Here is a 17,579-nt window from a genome sequence, read left to right as displayed (position 1 = left end):
ACGTTCGGTGAGTCAGTTAAAAAAAGTGGACAAAGCACTGGCTTTTCGCGCCGTCCATGCGAGTTCGAATCTATCTCGGCTTGATTTTTTATCCATTTGAGAGAAAGTATTGTTTCTTTTCGCTACAGGTAGTCACTCTTTTCGTATTTTTCGCTGTCGTTCACAGTTAAAGTAACTGACTATTCTTATTCTTTCTACGAATGATGGATCTTCTCTTTGGCTTCATGTTAAACATGCACACGTAATGAAAAGACGCTGTCGATAATAATAATAATAATATGAAATATTACTAGCTAACTCGTGTTTGTATTTCGACAATATAATTTTATATTATTATGTGGAAATAAGTAAGGCTGGCTGTCGCCCCCCCCCCATAATTTTTTTCGATGCGCCTTATGGGTCCACGGTGTCCAACGTTGGTCCCAACTCACTATCACCTCCTGTTCTCTCGATATAAGTTATTGACATTTTGCTTAAAGAGGGCTCTGCCATGACAATGACTCTTCGCTCATTTTGCATTGAAATCGCTTATTTTTCTGAGTACTATGAGTGCATACTGTCCAACGTTGCTCCCATCACTCTACAATTTGCCGTTCTCTCGATATAAATTGCTAATATTTTGTTTGTAAGGGAGATATGGCGTTACAATCATTACGTTTGAAGAAGAATTGAGGAAGATATTGCCTTGCCACAAACAACACCTATTATTATTATTATTATTATTATTATTATTATTATTATTATTATTATTATTATTATTATTATTATTATTATTATTTTACTTACCACTAATGTTGCCTACCTTTATTTGCAATGCAATGTGTTACTAAATGCAAATCAAATAACACACCTCGCCTTTCACGCTCCCGAACTCGAAATACATGATTTACAGTTCTCTGTGTTAGGGGAAAGCACATTTATTATATTATTGTTTCAAATAACACGTTTCACAAGTTACTTCACTTTCAATGTGTAATTTCATATCATCACTAATAATAATCTTGTTCCAATAGGAAAATAACTCCCTCCTGCAAAAAAAAATCCTGACCGTAGCGAAAGGGCGTGAACCTTCTTTAGGCGATTAATCGGGTCCAATATTTCAATAAGTCCCTGCACACAAATATTTCAGTAAAAGAGGAAAAGTTATTCAAACTTTCTGAATACCTATTTATGGGCGAAATTTGGTTCCCTTGGAAGTTTTTAAGAGTTTGAAGGGCCGCCATTTTGAACATTTTCATCTGATTATTCTGGTTAACGACCTCATCAAGATATTTCAACAATTAATGTTTGTGCCAAGTTTCGTCTCAATCCGCTAAAAATTAGGGTGGTTATGGCATTCACAAATAGCGTTATATATATACAGATAGATAGATAAATAGACACATAGAGGGAGAGATAAAAAGTGTTTTGCTCCCTTCTCTCACCTGTGGTGCGTTAGAGCTAAACCGGGCCCCTTTGCAAAACGTATTGACCAGCCTAACCTAAACACAAACCTCTTACTTGCTAACGTGGTCGGAGAGTGTAAGGCATGTAGAAATTGTATTTTTTATAACCATGAGTATGAATTCGAACACTCCACTTTCATGTTTTTCTTTTTACTTTTTGCAGCTACATCGGAATGTTCAATTTTTACTCTTTACTAATTGCAACTGGCGTTTACATTCAAAATATGAGGAATTTTGGTGGCATTTATTCGGATATTCTTCTCTTTCGAAATGAAGACAAAAATAAAAGCAATACGCAAAGACAAAAATTATTATCAGTACTAAACATTACCAATAATAATTGCTACGAAAGACTAAATACAACCTCTTTTACCATCTCTCATTAGGTGCATGTATTATTAAGAAAATTTTTAAAAAACGTCCTTGACGGGTATTCGGACTGGCGTCGTTTGCATTTGTAATGGGGCGTTTACACTTAGTCGATTTGCGTTCGATTCAGTTGAATTGACGTCACTTTCAACTTAATCGACCGTGTAAACGGGACTTCAACTTAATCGCTTGTTGATCGAAGGCGACTAATCGACTGGCAACTGAACTGAAAGACGTTCTATTTTCTGTGGTTGAAATAATTGAACACATCTATTGATCTGATTCGGACTAGCTGCTTCGATTTATTGGCAAATACAGCGAGTCGATTTTGTCGTGCGATTAAATCGACCAAGTATAAACGCCCCATTAGCCAGCTCCTTAATCACTACACCAAGATCATGGCGTGGTGAACGTTTAGTTGTCGGCGTATTTGTTGTATTTGTGTTTTATGTTCCCACTTCGACAATATTTACTCTTTTTTCTAATACTCTCCACTTTTTTCTAATACGTGATTTAATTATCATACCCTCCACGGATGGAGCGCAGGAATGCCAGACTCGAAAAATAGATGTACATTTACTTTCCTGGCAGATAATACCTCCTAATGAAGATATTCCACTTACCCACAACATCCCTTCATTCAAAATCCCACGGACTAGAAAATATTGACATATGCTCCTGGACTATAATTATTATCGGGAACATTCACATGAGCATGCATGTGTCTAGTGGAGCTCGAGCAAGGCACCATGACGGCCGAGGTGTATCGCACACTGCTTGCGGACTACGTACACCCCTTCATGACGGGAATGCGGCGTAGGATCTAAACTGCGTAGAAACAAAAAATTCAGCTCAAAACCTGTTTGGATCCTACGCAGTTTTGGTCCTACGTCGCCCTGAAATAATTTAAGTTTTAATCATGCGCTCAAAAAAATATTTTTTATTATCTCTCTAATTTGTTTAACCTGAGCAGCCATCAATTAGGGTTATATTCATGGACTTCGTATGACCGAAACTGCGTAAGATCCAAACTGCGTGCAATCCAAACTACGTAGGATCCCCACTGCACACGACCAGGGGTATCGCCAAGGGGGAAAAGGGGAAGCCTCCCCCCCCAAAGTCATCGACTTCTCATCGAGTTGGCTTGTGACTTATCAATTCTTTTACGGACTTGGCAGTTGGTACAATTGAAGATTTATATAATTAGTCTAGGTTTTTGGCTAGGTGGGGTTTCGTCCCAAATTTACCAACTTCTGAACAAGTTGGCAAATTAAAATGCCTAGTTGGCAGTTATTACTTAGAAGACTGTCGTCACGTTCAATTGACTTTCTTGGTTTAGCATTTTGTTAGTTGATCAGTTGCTGTGAACTATCAACTCTTTTACGGACTTGGCAGTTGGCACAGTTGAAGGTTTATGTAATTAGACTAATTTTGACTAGGTGGGACTTCGTCGCCAAATCGAAAATTTGCTCAGCCTACGGTCTCGCACCTCATGAGCCTACAACCATACCGAATTTTAAATTCCTATTTCCATTTTAATCATGTTATTTTATGTCTCAAGGAAACGTCCATTTAAATAACATGGGAATTTTTTCTCTTCATTAGACTCCCTAAAAACTGAAAATATTCACTTTTCGGAATTTTTGTGTGGGTTAGTCCCAGACTGCTACAATCATGCCAAAGCTGACCATTGGGGCCCTACCCGAAGTGCCCTATTATTTTGGGGACCAAATCATGTCCCATTTAAATAACATGGGAATAATTTTTCAGTTGCCCATAAAACCTCAATAAAGTTGGATTTTTATTTTTTATTTTTGGTGATTTACTTGGATGATGCTATCGGAAACGTACAAGGATACCAACTTTTAAGTTTTAACTCCAATTCTACGTACCTAGAACATAAGATATTAGGCCGAGAAAATCTCCGATAAGAATAACATGGGGAAAATTTTCTCCTCCGGATTAGACTCTCTAAAAACTGAAAATATTTACTTTTCGGAATTTTCCTCTGGGTTAGACCCGGAATGCTACAATCATACGAAAGCTGATCATTGGGGCCCTACTCAAAGTGTCCAATAATTTGGTGGCAAAACATCTTCCTTAAGAATAACATGGGGAGCATTTTGTCCTTCCCATTAGATACCTAATAACACAAAACATTCACTTTTCGGAATTTTTCTGTGGGTTAGTCCCAGAATGCTACAATTTTTCAGTTGTCCATAAAACCTCAATAAATTTGGATTTTTTTTATTTTTGGTGATTTACACCTACGATGCTATCAGAAACGTACAAGAATACCGACTTTGAACTTTTAATTCCAATTCTAGGTACCTAAAACATAAGATTTTATGTCCAAAAAAAAATCCATAAGAATAGCATGGAGAAAATTTTCTCCTTCCCATTAGAGCTCCTAAAAACTAAAAATGTTCACTTTTGGCACTTTTTTCGTCGGTCATTTCCGGAAATGAACAAACATGCCAAATTTGAAGTTTCCACGTTAACCAGAAGTATGCGTTATTTTCTGTCAGTTCATATAGTTTTATATATTATATATTTATACAATTTTATGGCGTTAGCAACATCAACAACCTTAAGCCCGTCACGTTCGAGGAATGACATCTCTCGACGAGGATCCGGGGGAATGAAAATGAAGAAAGGAATGAGGAGGGGAAGGAAGCGGCGTGAGGCCTAAGTGTGAGGTACCATCCTGGCATTTGCCTGGTGTGAGTGAGGAAAACCCAGGAAAAACATCACTTGGGATGGCTGGCCTGAAAAAACTGTCCACCTTTTCGACCTAGTGGCCCTACTGGGAGTCGAACCCGGCACCGCTCTTGCCTTCGACGCGAGCGTTAGCGACTACGCCACAGGAGCCACAAATTGGAATTTAAAAAACAATTAAAATTGGTATTGTAGGGTCTGGATACGGATGTCTATGAAAATTACAACAAACAAACAAATAAATAAATAGATAAAATAACAGTTTAAAACTTTAGTTATGTTTTATGAGGAACTGAAAATCATTTCATGTTATTTCTATTTAAAGCATCCCAAGGTATTTATGGAACATTTTTTACACCCAAAAATGATTAGGCACTTCCAGTAGGACTACTACGATTAAATTTGGCAAAGTTTGTAGCCTCCTGGAACTATATAGAAAATTCCCAAAAGTGAATATTTTCCATTTTTAGCAGCTTTAAAGAGAAAAAAAACTGTAATTTAAATAGAGTTTTTGGATGTAAAAAATCTCATATTTCAGGTACCGTAATTGAAATCGAAATAAAAACTAGGAAATTTGGTATGTTTGTAGGTTTATGAGGTGCAAGGCCGTAGGATGAGGAAATTTTGTATCTGGCGACGAAGTCCCACATACTTAAAATTAGAATAATTACATAAACATTCAACTGTACTAACTGCCAAGTTCATAAAGAAATTGAAAATCACAACTGGGTAAGTAAGAAAATGCTAAGCCAAGTAAGCCAATTTAAAGTAACGGCAGTCTTACGTAAATACTGACAACAACGCATTTTAATTTTCCAACTTGGTCAGAAGTCAGTAAATTTGGGACGAAGCCCTACCTAGCAAACACCTGGATTAATTACATGGACCTTCAACTGTGCCAACTGCCAAGTCCATAAAACAAGTGATAATTCACAGCAACCGAAGCCAAGTAAGTCAGTAGAACGTAGCGGCATTCTTCTAAGTAAATATTGCTAATAAGGCATTTTAATTTGCCAGCTTTCAAAAGTTTGTAAATTTGGGACGAAGCCCCACCTAGCAAAAGCCTAGACTAGTTACATAAATCTGCAATTGTGCCACCTAGAAAGTCTATAAAAGAAGTGACAATTCACAGCAATTAGGTAACTAAAAAAATGTTAAGCTAAGCAAGTCAATTGAACGTAATGACAATCTTCTGAACAAGGCATTTGCCAACTTGATCAGATGTTGGTGACTGGGGGGAGGCTCTCCTTTCTCTCCCTTAACGATGCCCCGAAAGCTTTCCGTGTTGTGTATAAAACAAGTGTTTTTTATATACATGTAATTACTCGCATCAACAATGGAAAAGTACATTGGAACATTTTTTAAATGTAAGAATAATTCGGACAACACAGATGCGAGTGATGCAAAACGAAAGTAGTGACAGTGTTCATGTAGTGTGTGAAAATAATTCTGAAGCTTCCGAAAGTATTTATAAGAATGTTGGGGAGGTTCAAAAAAGTTGTAATGAATACGAAGATAACGAATCAAACAAAATGGAGGACATACCTGCTTGTTGGACACATGAGCAATGGCTACAATTTAAAGGTAAATTATTTTGGTTATTTTATAAGAGTGGGACATTAGGATGCATGACGTGCAAGGAAGTACAGACTCTAGGTGTGTGTTTTTCTGAGCAGGGTATTCATATTGCACCAGAGTGGGCAAAAGCCTTGATTCATATTAAAGGGGAACGTTGTAAAGCTGATCAGCAAAAGCAGCTCAGAAAGAAAATTTATGAGCATAAAAATTCAAAAGCACACACAAAAGCGGAAGAAATACTTAAAAGTAGGAGTGATGATCCACTGCGGAAAGTTATGGAGAAGAAGAATACAGCCGCACAGGAAGTCAAATTTCGCGTGTTTCGCACTGCTTATCACATTGCAAAACACAATTGTGCTTTTTTTAGATCATCCGAAATTGATCGATCTACAAATGCTTAACGGGTTAGATATTGGGAGCACTTTGCAGAGGAATGTCAGTTGTACAGAAATAGTACATCATATCGCGAAAGAAATGAGACACAAAATTGTAAATAGCATTATTGATCGTAGAACCAAAATTTCCATTCTTCTGGACGAAAGTACCACACAATAGCTAACCAAACTGTGCTTATAGTGTATTTGTAAGGGGCATAAATGATGAAGCTGTCACAACAATATTCTTCGATTTGATTCTTTTAGAAAGGATCAAGGCGATTGATATTAAGAACTCGCTCATGGAATGCCTTGAGAAGCAAGGGTTGAGTAAAGAATTGCTCCAGGGTATTTTGATTGGGCCCACAAAGAGAGAGGAGGCATATAATGGAAAGAAGTACAGAGCCATAAAAGAGAAATATTTTAAAGGAGTTCCCTTGAAAATGAGTGGCAGTAAAAACAACGCTTCGGAAATTAACAAAGGACAGTTCTATGACAATGTAATTACAAACTTGAACAGAAGGTGCTTGACTGAGAAGGACAGTGTGTACTCCGAAACAATGAAAATTACTTACCCTGAGTACTGGCCGGAAAATATTAATGTCGATTATGAAGAACAAGACTTGAAGAAAATTGTCTGAATTGTTTTCTTTGTGTTTTCGAGAAACTATTCAAGCTTATCGCGACTTTAAGGATAGTAGAGGCAGACAGGTCTTGGAGGAAATGAAGGTACAAAGGCAGTGTGTGCAAATGATTACAGTCAGCAATGCTGAGTGTGAGCGGGGTTTCAGTGTAATGAATAATGTTACGCCAACTAGAAATGCGCTATGGGTTGAAAGTGTGTCATCTTTAATGACAATAAATATTAATGGTTCGCCATTGTCACACTGGGATCCCCTCCCGTACGTTAAGCTGTAATGCAACGGAAATTGTATTTTGGGAAACGCTTGGCAATATTCTGTTTTGCGTTGTCTTCTCTTATTATTTATAAACGTACTAGCCAAGACGTAAAACATATTTTTTTTAGCATGGTCGCCACTTCTTATAAAAAGAAGAGAGACTTACCAAGGAACTAATTTTCCTTCAATCATTCACGTGTTCAGGTTCGTTGCTTCAAGATTTGTGCTATTATAATTTCGTTACCACATGACACCTTATATTAAATCTGAACCATAGTCATTGTAAAAGAAAATATATATATAGCAGTCATTCCTGAAGGACAATAATATATTCAATTTATTTGACACTTACTGAACAGGTGAAACTGTATGCCGAAAATCTTACCGTAGTTACCAAAACACGTAATACTTGCAACTGTGCTATAATACTTTAAAATGCAGATAAGTCTCTTTAGTATTTTCTGATTTTTAAAACAATACTATTACTTATAAGTGTAAACACCACTTCTAGCGCTATGATTATATCAATATACGTCTCCTTTCAAATTACAACCATGACGTTTTTTTTAGTATTTTTCCACTTTGCATTTCCACTTAATTTTCGTTCATAACTTTGAAGAATAAAATGCAGGAAGGAATGTTGTACTGTAAATATTCCATTTCTTTAAAAGATATACTTATCCTACTCATCAATTTGTGAATTTCAACAATTATTGTGAGATAAACAACGACACTCCCATCTTCTCTACTTTTCTTGCCGCGCAATTCCGGACGGTGGACAGTTCAACTTACTCTCTTTACGGAAATTCTTTTCAAAAGCACAGCATACAAATTATAAAGACTAACTTTGACAATTGTAAAAACACTAGTCAAACAATCACAAACACACCAAACCGAAAGAGTGAACCATAATCAGAATTACATAAACAAATGAAAACAGACAAAAACATTATAAACAGAATATTCAAAAAATGTAGGGGAAAAACTGAACGCTACCTCCTCCACTGCCACACAAAAAACATGAGTAAAAAATTGCTAACAGTTCTCAAATCGTTATTTTTTGCTTATATTATTTAACCTCACTTAAATATTTCACTAAAATTACTTAGTCTTCAATATATAAAAGTTTATGTTGAAGAATGTTGTAAAGTTAACTCACTATTTCAGCGCCCAGTAGATGCACAAATGCTATCAAAGAATGTTTATAAAACGAAAACAAACTATAAATTTACTAAATATTGATATATAAAATAAATGCAGAAAACAAACTAACTTCATGTAATTACAATATAGTCCTTTAACAGTTCTTCTCGTTTCTCTCGGGAAGAATCAAATATTTTTAAATTTGAAAACTTCTGAATGCCAGCTGTATTTGCTTTAAGATCCTGCAACATAGCACTATTCTTCATAAGTTTAACAACTACATACCGCCCTGTGTAAGTACTCATGTACTTGTGTATTCTCTTAAAGAGTGACGAAAGTGCATGTGTCTTGACCAACACCAAATCTTTTTCTTTGATTATCACTTCCTCTCCTGATGACTTCACCGTGTTTTTGTCCTTTTTTGGAATTTATTTCTGACAACTTCTAGGAAACAATCCTTGATATCCACATTCTTCATTTCCTTACCCAGGGATAGTTAGATTTAAAACGTTCTGATGCTCAATATGAAAGAAATAGTTCAGATGGAGTATAGCCCGCGCTGCTACAAAATGAATTATTTATTAGATCCTCTGCTCTTTTCAATACTTTACTCCACTGTGTGTGAATCTCATGACAATACATTCTGATGATAGTATTTAAATCTGTATGTTTCCTTTCTACTGAACTCTTATACTTTTGATTATAAGGGGATGTCATGATATGCCGCTTTTATATTTTGTACAAAATTCTTTCCACACGTTCGAATTGAACTGAGCTCCTTGATCAGTAATACAACATGCTGGAATAGGATAATGATGGAAATATCTCTTTTCTAATATAACAACAATTTCTTTCGTCTTAGCTAATTTTAGTTTGTAAAAGAAAATAAACCTTGAAAAAACATCCAAAATGGAAAGTATAAAATAGTATCCCGAACTGCCTGGAAGTTTACCAACAATATCAACACAAATCTTCTCGTGTGGTTTCTCAGCATTAATGTAATAGGTTTCTCTAGCTATTTTTCTATTAGTGAACTTAGACGTAGCACAATCAAGGTAGTCCTTTACCCATTTCGCGAAGGCAGATCTCATACCTTTAGAATAAAACATATTTAGCATTTTCTTAATCCTAAATGTCAATTAACATGTATTTTTGGTGCCAAATCCGAAATCATGTTACTGGGGATCACTAACAACCAATTTTGAGTTTTAGGATTTTTTGATAAATTACGCCATCCAAAATTTTAACTTTATCTCGAAACTAAATCTGCTGCCACAGATCTTAGCTTTACACAATAATCATCTGAAGCTTGATCTTTTATTTCATCGAAACTTAGAAGTGAGTCGTCTTCCTGAGACATGAAATTTACTCGGTATATTTGAGGTTCCTTTTTGACATCAGGTGGATACCTGCCCAAAATGTCCGCAAATCTGTTTTCTACTCCTGGCAAATGTACAAACTCCAAGTCAAATCTTTGCAATTTTAGAATCATACGGGTTGTGCGCGGATCCAAGTTCTTTAGAGTCAACGCATGTTTTACTCCGGCATTATCACAATGTATGATAGATTTTCTTCCTAATATATAATATGAAAACTGCTCGCACAAAAATAACATTCTAGTAGTTCTAACTGAAATATTGACAATGACATCTCATGGGCTTTAACACGTCTGCTAGCGTAACCAATTACATTGATTTCTTGTTCTTCAGGATGCTGTGGTATTAACCAGCGAGATTTTGGGCAGTGGCATCAGTATAGATATGGAATGCTAGATTAAAATCTGGCTGAGATAACGCAGGAGGTGAACTCAAGGTGACTCTCAATTTGTCGAAAGATCCTAAAGCTTCAGGTGTCCATTCAAATTTATTCATTTTCTTTAATAGGTCGTACAAAGGTGATGTTAACTCAGAAAAGTTACTGACGAAACGTCTTCTCCATCCAAAAAGCCCTAATAATGCATTCAAGTGCTTCTTCTTTCTGGGAATTGGAAAATTTCAAATTGCCTCGTTATATTTATGATTCAGTTGTATGGAATTTCCACTTATTACATGTCCTAAGAACAAAATTTAGTATTTCAAAAATTGGCATTTCTTGAAGTTCAATGAAAAATTTCCTGTTCGAAAAATTTCTAATACTCTTTCCAAGTGAGGAAAATGTCCTATAATGTCTTATTTTCGCCTATATATATAGCCTGTTTCACAATTCGTGTAATTTGTACAACACTGGAAGAAAATTCACACTATTAATGCGAAATTCGGCACTCTTATTGAAAAATGTCTGATTTTTTAAAAATTTTAACAGTAAATGAGAGAAAGTCATTGTTTAGCCCCTGTTTTGGAAGCGCAAGCGCAAACTTTCATTTTCCTTATGGAGATTCCATGGAAACCTTTAAAGAAGTTTTTTTCCAGTGATTATTGGTACGGCTTTTGGAGCAAATCAATACTATTTGTTATAAAATGCAATAATACTCATCCGAAATGATAGTATAGGTATCTCGAACATTATTTAAGGCTCATCTTTTGGGTGACAAGGGACGTAAAAAGGTGGTGGGTTGAGTGTCACCAAATTCTATCTTGGAAATGTCAGCAAGCGTCAGCTTAATCACAAATGTCACAGAATTAATACTCTGATGTTCCTTGCATGTGCCAGTGATTTATATGGGGCTACAGTCCCCCTACTAAAAATTCACATAAATATCCTTAGGGAGCACAGGGGGCGAAACATATGATTGTAAATATTTATATGAATATTTATATTCTTAGCAGGGACATACGGTAAGAAACATGTTTTTGTCAGTTAATGTAAAAATAGACGTCCTAGTAGTAAACAAAGGTAAGCGTTTTTGAAATATGGATTGGTGTTTTCGTAAAGCAGCGCCTTAGGGGCACATGGTGCATACCATTGATGTTGAATCTTTATAAAAACTGCAAATTTTATTTTGGAAATGAGAGTGATTCCCAGATTAATCAGAAAAGTCGCAGAATTAATACTCCGATGCTCCTTCCATGTGCCAATTACTAATCTGGGCAGTTGACACCAACATATTTTGCAATATATCTACCAGATGACATAAAACATAGAATTGTCCAGAATGTAGAGATGATCTCTGCAGATACTGTGACGCTGAATCCAAAAATATGGTTACATTGCTCTTTATTGAAGGAATTGAAAAGATCATTTTGAATTAATATGCATTTTAAGACATTTTTCTCTTTTGACTTGCCACAAGCTAGTAACAGAGAAAGGAAATACGTAAAATTTTCTGAAGGTGACTGATGTTGCTTTTGTTGTGCAATTTTGTGGGAAGTTTACTTGTCGAAGGTTACTCATAGTCATCATACAGGATACATAATCATGATTTTGACAACGTGACACCGCATTAATATGTTGAAATTGGTTAAATAGTTAGGAATCTATAGATAAGTCTAGAAATCATGCTATTGAATTCTTCCGGCTGTGACAGTACACGTGTGTACATGTGTGTCACCCCACGTATCTTGGGTGCGGCAGTCTCTAAGAGCCAATCAGAATGCAAAAGAGCAATACGTTTCCATATTTGTGGAGATGATAAAACGGATGTACTGACTGATATGACGTTTGGGTGTGTCCCTCGTAAAATAATAAAAAGGGACCTCAAGGTCTCAATGATTGATTCGGATTCGGACACTCAGAGACACAGAGATTCGGAGATACGTAGCTTCGAGATCGAGCATTTCGGGACGTCGATTATCAAGTTGCTAAGTGTTAGAAGACTTCTAATACAAGGTATGTAAGAGTACTTGTTGCATTACTAACTTCAATTTAATAGATGTCATGCAGTACTATAAAATGATTTGTCAGCCTATCGTAAAACTTTCAAGATTGAGAACTGAAGTCGCATATTCGTATTTCATCTTTCATTTCTTCTAACTTAAATATTTGAATATCTAGTCTGTTAATCAAGATATATTAATGTACCTAACTGTCTATGAACTATGATATTCCATTACTTTTGTCAAATCACTAAATTAAATGTTGTTGTATAGTACAATTTTAGTTATGTAATAAACTTAACTAATTAGATGTTATGTTGTCATTCCCCTAGATTAATCCAAATTTTTCCCATGAAAATCATGGTGTAAGTTGATTATATCTTTGTGACATCCGCTACAGAATTAGCGTGAGCAGATCTCTACATTATGGTGGAATAAACGAGCTAAGTAAAGAGAAAGAGACCTGCACATCGTCACAAATGGGGGCTTGTCCACCGTCGACCATGAGACTCGTTCATACCTGTGTGGCTCGTCCACCGTCACAAATGGGGGCTCGTCCAAAGCTTTTCTTCCTTTTTCATTTTTCGGGACGAAAAATTTAGTGGTGCTGCTATGACATCCTTTCTTCTTTCTGTTTTGTGTTTATGTTTTAGTGTCTTATTCATGATGCATGGTAATTTAAGTGAATTATGTAAATTGTCGCATTATTACAAATATGTTATTGTGGATTATAATGGCAATTAGTGATTGATTATATTGCTCATAGTGAAATACCCACTATATTTTTTTGATTAGTGAAAACAAAATTTTTATGAAGTAATTCGAAATATCTTTCCATTAGTTCCCCTTTTTCAAACCTAAGAAATCTCCACCATAGCTTCATGCTTGGTATATTGCAAAATCGGGCGAAGCAAGTTGCAAATATTGTAGGAAATCTCTTGCTCAGAAAACCGCGCTCACGAGTGCCTTGCGTTCCGAGTTGTCCCATGTCAAAGGAAGCAACAGATTTGCCAATGCAGCAGGCCAGTTTGCCAGTAGCCAGTTCGCCTACTTCACTTGAACCGCGGATAAATCATCCAGAACGGTATTATAGTTTACCGGATCCTGTGGATAGGCAACCGATAACGCAAACGCAGCGTTGTAAGGAAAATTTAGCTACGTTTGAAGAAACTTGTAATAAAATGCCATCCTTGACTCCTTTGGACAGTACACAATATAAACCAGTGGTCGCGAAACGCACAATTTTTCTTAAGCCAGAACAACTGACTAACCCTCCTAATGAAGGTGCAGTTAGCTTTTCCGAAGAATCTCCTGGCATTATGACGAGTGATTTTGAGTTCATCCCAAGTTAGCGTCAACACCTTTAAAGAAAGAAAAACAGCAGCAAATAGTTGCTTCAGAAGCGGTCGTAAATGAAGAAGTTTATTTTCTATTTGATATACCATCTCACGTGGGCGAAACCTTGAAAGGTAAACTCCCAGAAAATTCACCACCTGGATCAAGTAAATATGATTCCGATGACGAAATTAAACAACTGGCAAAGAAGGAGCTCTATCAGGAAAAGACTGCACGTGACGTACTAACACCAAGTCCTTTCTCATATGATTCAGGTGAAGAACTCAAGGAGTTTATAAATGAAGAACCTTGTATTGAGAATGTAAGTTTTCCTAAATATCCGCAAATTGCTTCTCACCCTCCTTAAGTGAAATATTCCCCCACTGCTGATAACACACTTGCACTATTATTATATAAGAATATTAGGCAAGAAATTTTAGATAATCACGAAGTGAAGACTCCCTCAGAGGATTCATTACCCTTGGACGAGAATAAGTCAATAGAAGTTAATTCATTCCCTCCTCAAGAACCTCAAATAGAAAATAGACAAAATCTTGATGAATCAAGTGCACGGGAAGAAACTGACGATCGAGTAGCCAGTGTACCGGTATTAAAATTGCCGAAATTTAAAGGAAACCCTAAAGAATCTCTTACTAGATTCCTTTTTAACTTTAAAAAAAATTAAATAAATAAATAAAGTAAATTGAATGTTGTAATTAACTATTTGTGTTTTTGTATGATGTTCCCTTTCCTTGAGATTTCATGCTATGTTGAATGTATCACTGACTAGTGACACCGAACCTACTGGGCCCGTATGGGCTCGTCATCAACAGTCACTGATACACTCACCAAGCCAATCATCTATGGAAAAATAGAACTCAAATCTGGCCCGAAATATAAAGCTTCCAAACTCTCTTCCATCTCGACTCACAGTCCGATATCCAGGCCTGCAGTTCATCATCCACATCCCATCCGGAAATAGGTTGTGAACCACGACCACAGACACAGGACACCGACCTACGAGTGGAGCTGGCAATGAGCACAATGAAGATCTTAATGTTGTCTGTAAAAGCCCTATCTGAATAAAAATAAAAAAATATCTTGAAACAGAATTTTGTAACTTAAAAAAAATCCAAACTGAGATTTTGATAGAAACTGATAAAATGAGAAATTTTCTACAGATTCGGTTGTTTTCAACTCGGTCACACTAAGGAAAGTCTCTTCCCTGAATTTCACAGCTATTTCATTTCCCCAGTAAACTTATTCTGTACGTACTGCTCTTTGTTTTGATCATGCTTCGCATGCATACCAAAAACATCAACTACATATTTCTATCACTTCTTAAAATTACAAGATAATTAGATTTTGTATTCGAAAAGAAAGATGTTTTCACGGCTAGTAAGTATTATTCTTTAAAATATTCATGAATGTAGTGTTGGACAAAATATTCGATAACAGGAAAATCTTTACATTAAACTGACATACCCATCTAGGAAATATGATCGATTTCTATATCTTTCAGAGCCAAAACATTCTTTACTTTTGCTCATATTCCCAAAATATTCATATTCCTTTAACATTCATTCAATATTCTTGACTTTCAGAACGTTGACATTGTATCGTCACGCAAAAACAAATAAAAGGACACAATATAAATACAATACCCTACTGAAAATAATACTTCACTGCCTACATGTTGTGGTTAGCTAATTTCACTTTCTTTCTATATTCTTTGGTGCTTATACTTCTCTGTGCATAGAGATTGTGGCCGGCGTAGAGGATTTACGCTCTTCGCGACCTCTCTTGCAGCTCGGACCCACTAAACGATCTAGCACAGGTAAACATTCACTTACATATTGACATACTTAAACCTAAATCCCTATTCTAACTATACTAACTTAACCTAAACAAGAATATATATATATATAAAAAAATCACACATATATTTCATAAAGCACCATCCTTATTTTGCATTTATATTTTGTTTTGTTTCGCTACCACATTCATACCGAAGACGCAGTGGTTACTTGCATTGGTGTCGCTCTGAATATATTGAGTTTCTTAAAAAAAAGAAGAAAAAGGTATTTACTAGTAATTATAAAAAACTGAAATTTCTAAACTTGATGGGTATCAGATTTAAAATATTACGAAGGTTTAGCCTATTGCCGAAAGTTTTCAGTTACCGGTACGCAAAATTCATGTACCCTTGCACTTAACTGTAGCCGTGAATCTGACACTTACTTACAAAGATCAACGTTTAGAATCATTTTGTTTCAAAACCAAAGAAAACATGCCAAAATAAATAAGACTTAATTTCGAGCAGTGTTACCGAAAATGAATAATTTCAAGATTTTTGGGGAATCTAAAACAACTTTTCTTTTTCACTGGGGGAAAATGTGTGTGGTACACACATTTTCTTGAGGTTACGACAATCGCACTGTGCTGAGATTCTAGCTTCCTTTTCCCCCCCATCGAATGAAAGCACGGTGTCACATTGCCCGAATCTGCATGTGTGCGGCGTTGAGGGAAACTTTACGCACTTAACACTTCATGTTATGGATTTTACACATACACCAGAAAATATAATCACACATATCTGTTTTCGAGCCAAGGAAATGTTAAAGATGCCAAATACCTGGAGTGAGTTTCACTTTCACTGGTTCTTACTTACTTGAATCTGCTTCTTAAACAGCGACTGAACTGATATAATAACAAAAAGGTTTCCTGACGACTTTCTCCACTTGAGTTTCCTGGGAAACTCTTAAATTGTGGTCTCAAAACAGTTTCGGATACCAACTCCTGCAGCACCTATCCGGAAAAGCCATCGAGCGTCGCTCAACTTCTTCTTCCTCGATGCCTGCACAACGACTCAATGTTTCCTCTCCGTCACCGTCTCCTCTGGCTTCTCCTATGTTCTCTGGCTGACCGAGAACGTAAAATTTGCCAAGGAGCTCATTCCGTAACACTAGGCATCTACCATGCTAGTATCCCTTATGCAATACGAAATCACTTCACTGTTAGAATCTTACTGGTTTAATAATTTTGTTGAAAACACCAAACACAGCACGTTTATCTCTGCTGACAACTACTAATACTCGCCAAAACGAAGAATTTATCACAGTTTAACGTAACCACAAATTATTCCACAATTTCTGCAGACGCTAAACACTGCACGTCTGTCTCCTGAAATGGCTGACGCCGTAAGACAAAGAATTACATGAAGATGATCCCTAATTGGAAGATAATCGTGACGTAACTATCGGATGATAGGCTTCTGTGCGAAGATCAAAGAAAACCGAAATCTCAGCCGCAGATGTGATTGTGGATTATCCAATCAAATAATTTACTTCGAAACAAAGAGATGCACCAAGAAGAAATTATGGCTGACTTTCTTAATTTGGAATTTTGAAGAAGATTTTACGAAATAAAATTTTTAGCTTTCTTGTGAAGATTCCCTATGCCGAAATATGAATAAAAATAAACTGAAAACCATTGAAAAAGCTGGAATATACACTTATTTGTCTAAAATAATGATATATTCTTGGATAAATACGTAAAATATACAACCTATAATTAATAATCATGTAATCTTCATATAATATCCATTGAAACGATTTATTTTACTAAAATTACACAAAATCTTCGACCTACGGTTTTCCTACTATAAAATAAAAGTTTCTCTTACATTCTAAATAAAATTTTAAAATTTCCCTGCCAATATACAAGGTGCTCAAAAGCACCGGGCCATGTTACGTTATGCTGAGCATAAGGTAACATCCTCCGGGAGCTTCGGAGAAAAAAAATCTGAACTTATGAGTTCTTCTTAAGTTGTGTTTTTTTTCTGTTACTACAAAATTACTGGAGACTATACAAGACAAAACTTTCGTTTTTTTTCCTCAATTCTAATTACAACTATACATTTTAATCAATCCTAACCTAACCTTAACCTATAAACTAAGTTTTCTC

Source organism: Thermobia domestica, chromosome 5, assembly GCF_964235325.1.
Source record: "Thermobia domestica chromosome 5, izTheDome1.hap1.1, whole genome shotgun sequence".
Lineage (NCBI taxonomy): Eukaryota > Metazoa > Arthropoda > Insecta > Zygentoma > Lepismatidae > Thermobia > Thermobia domestica.
Note: the sequence above shows the minus strand (reverse complement) of the source record.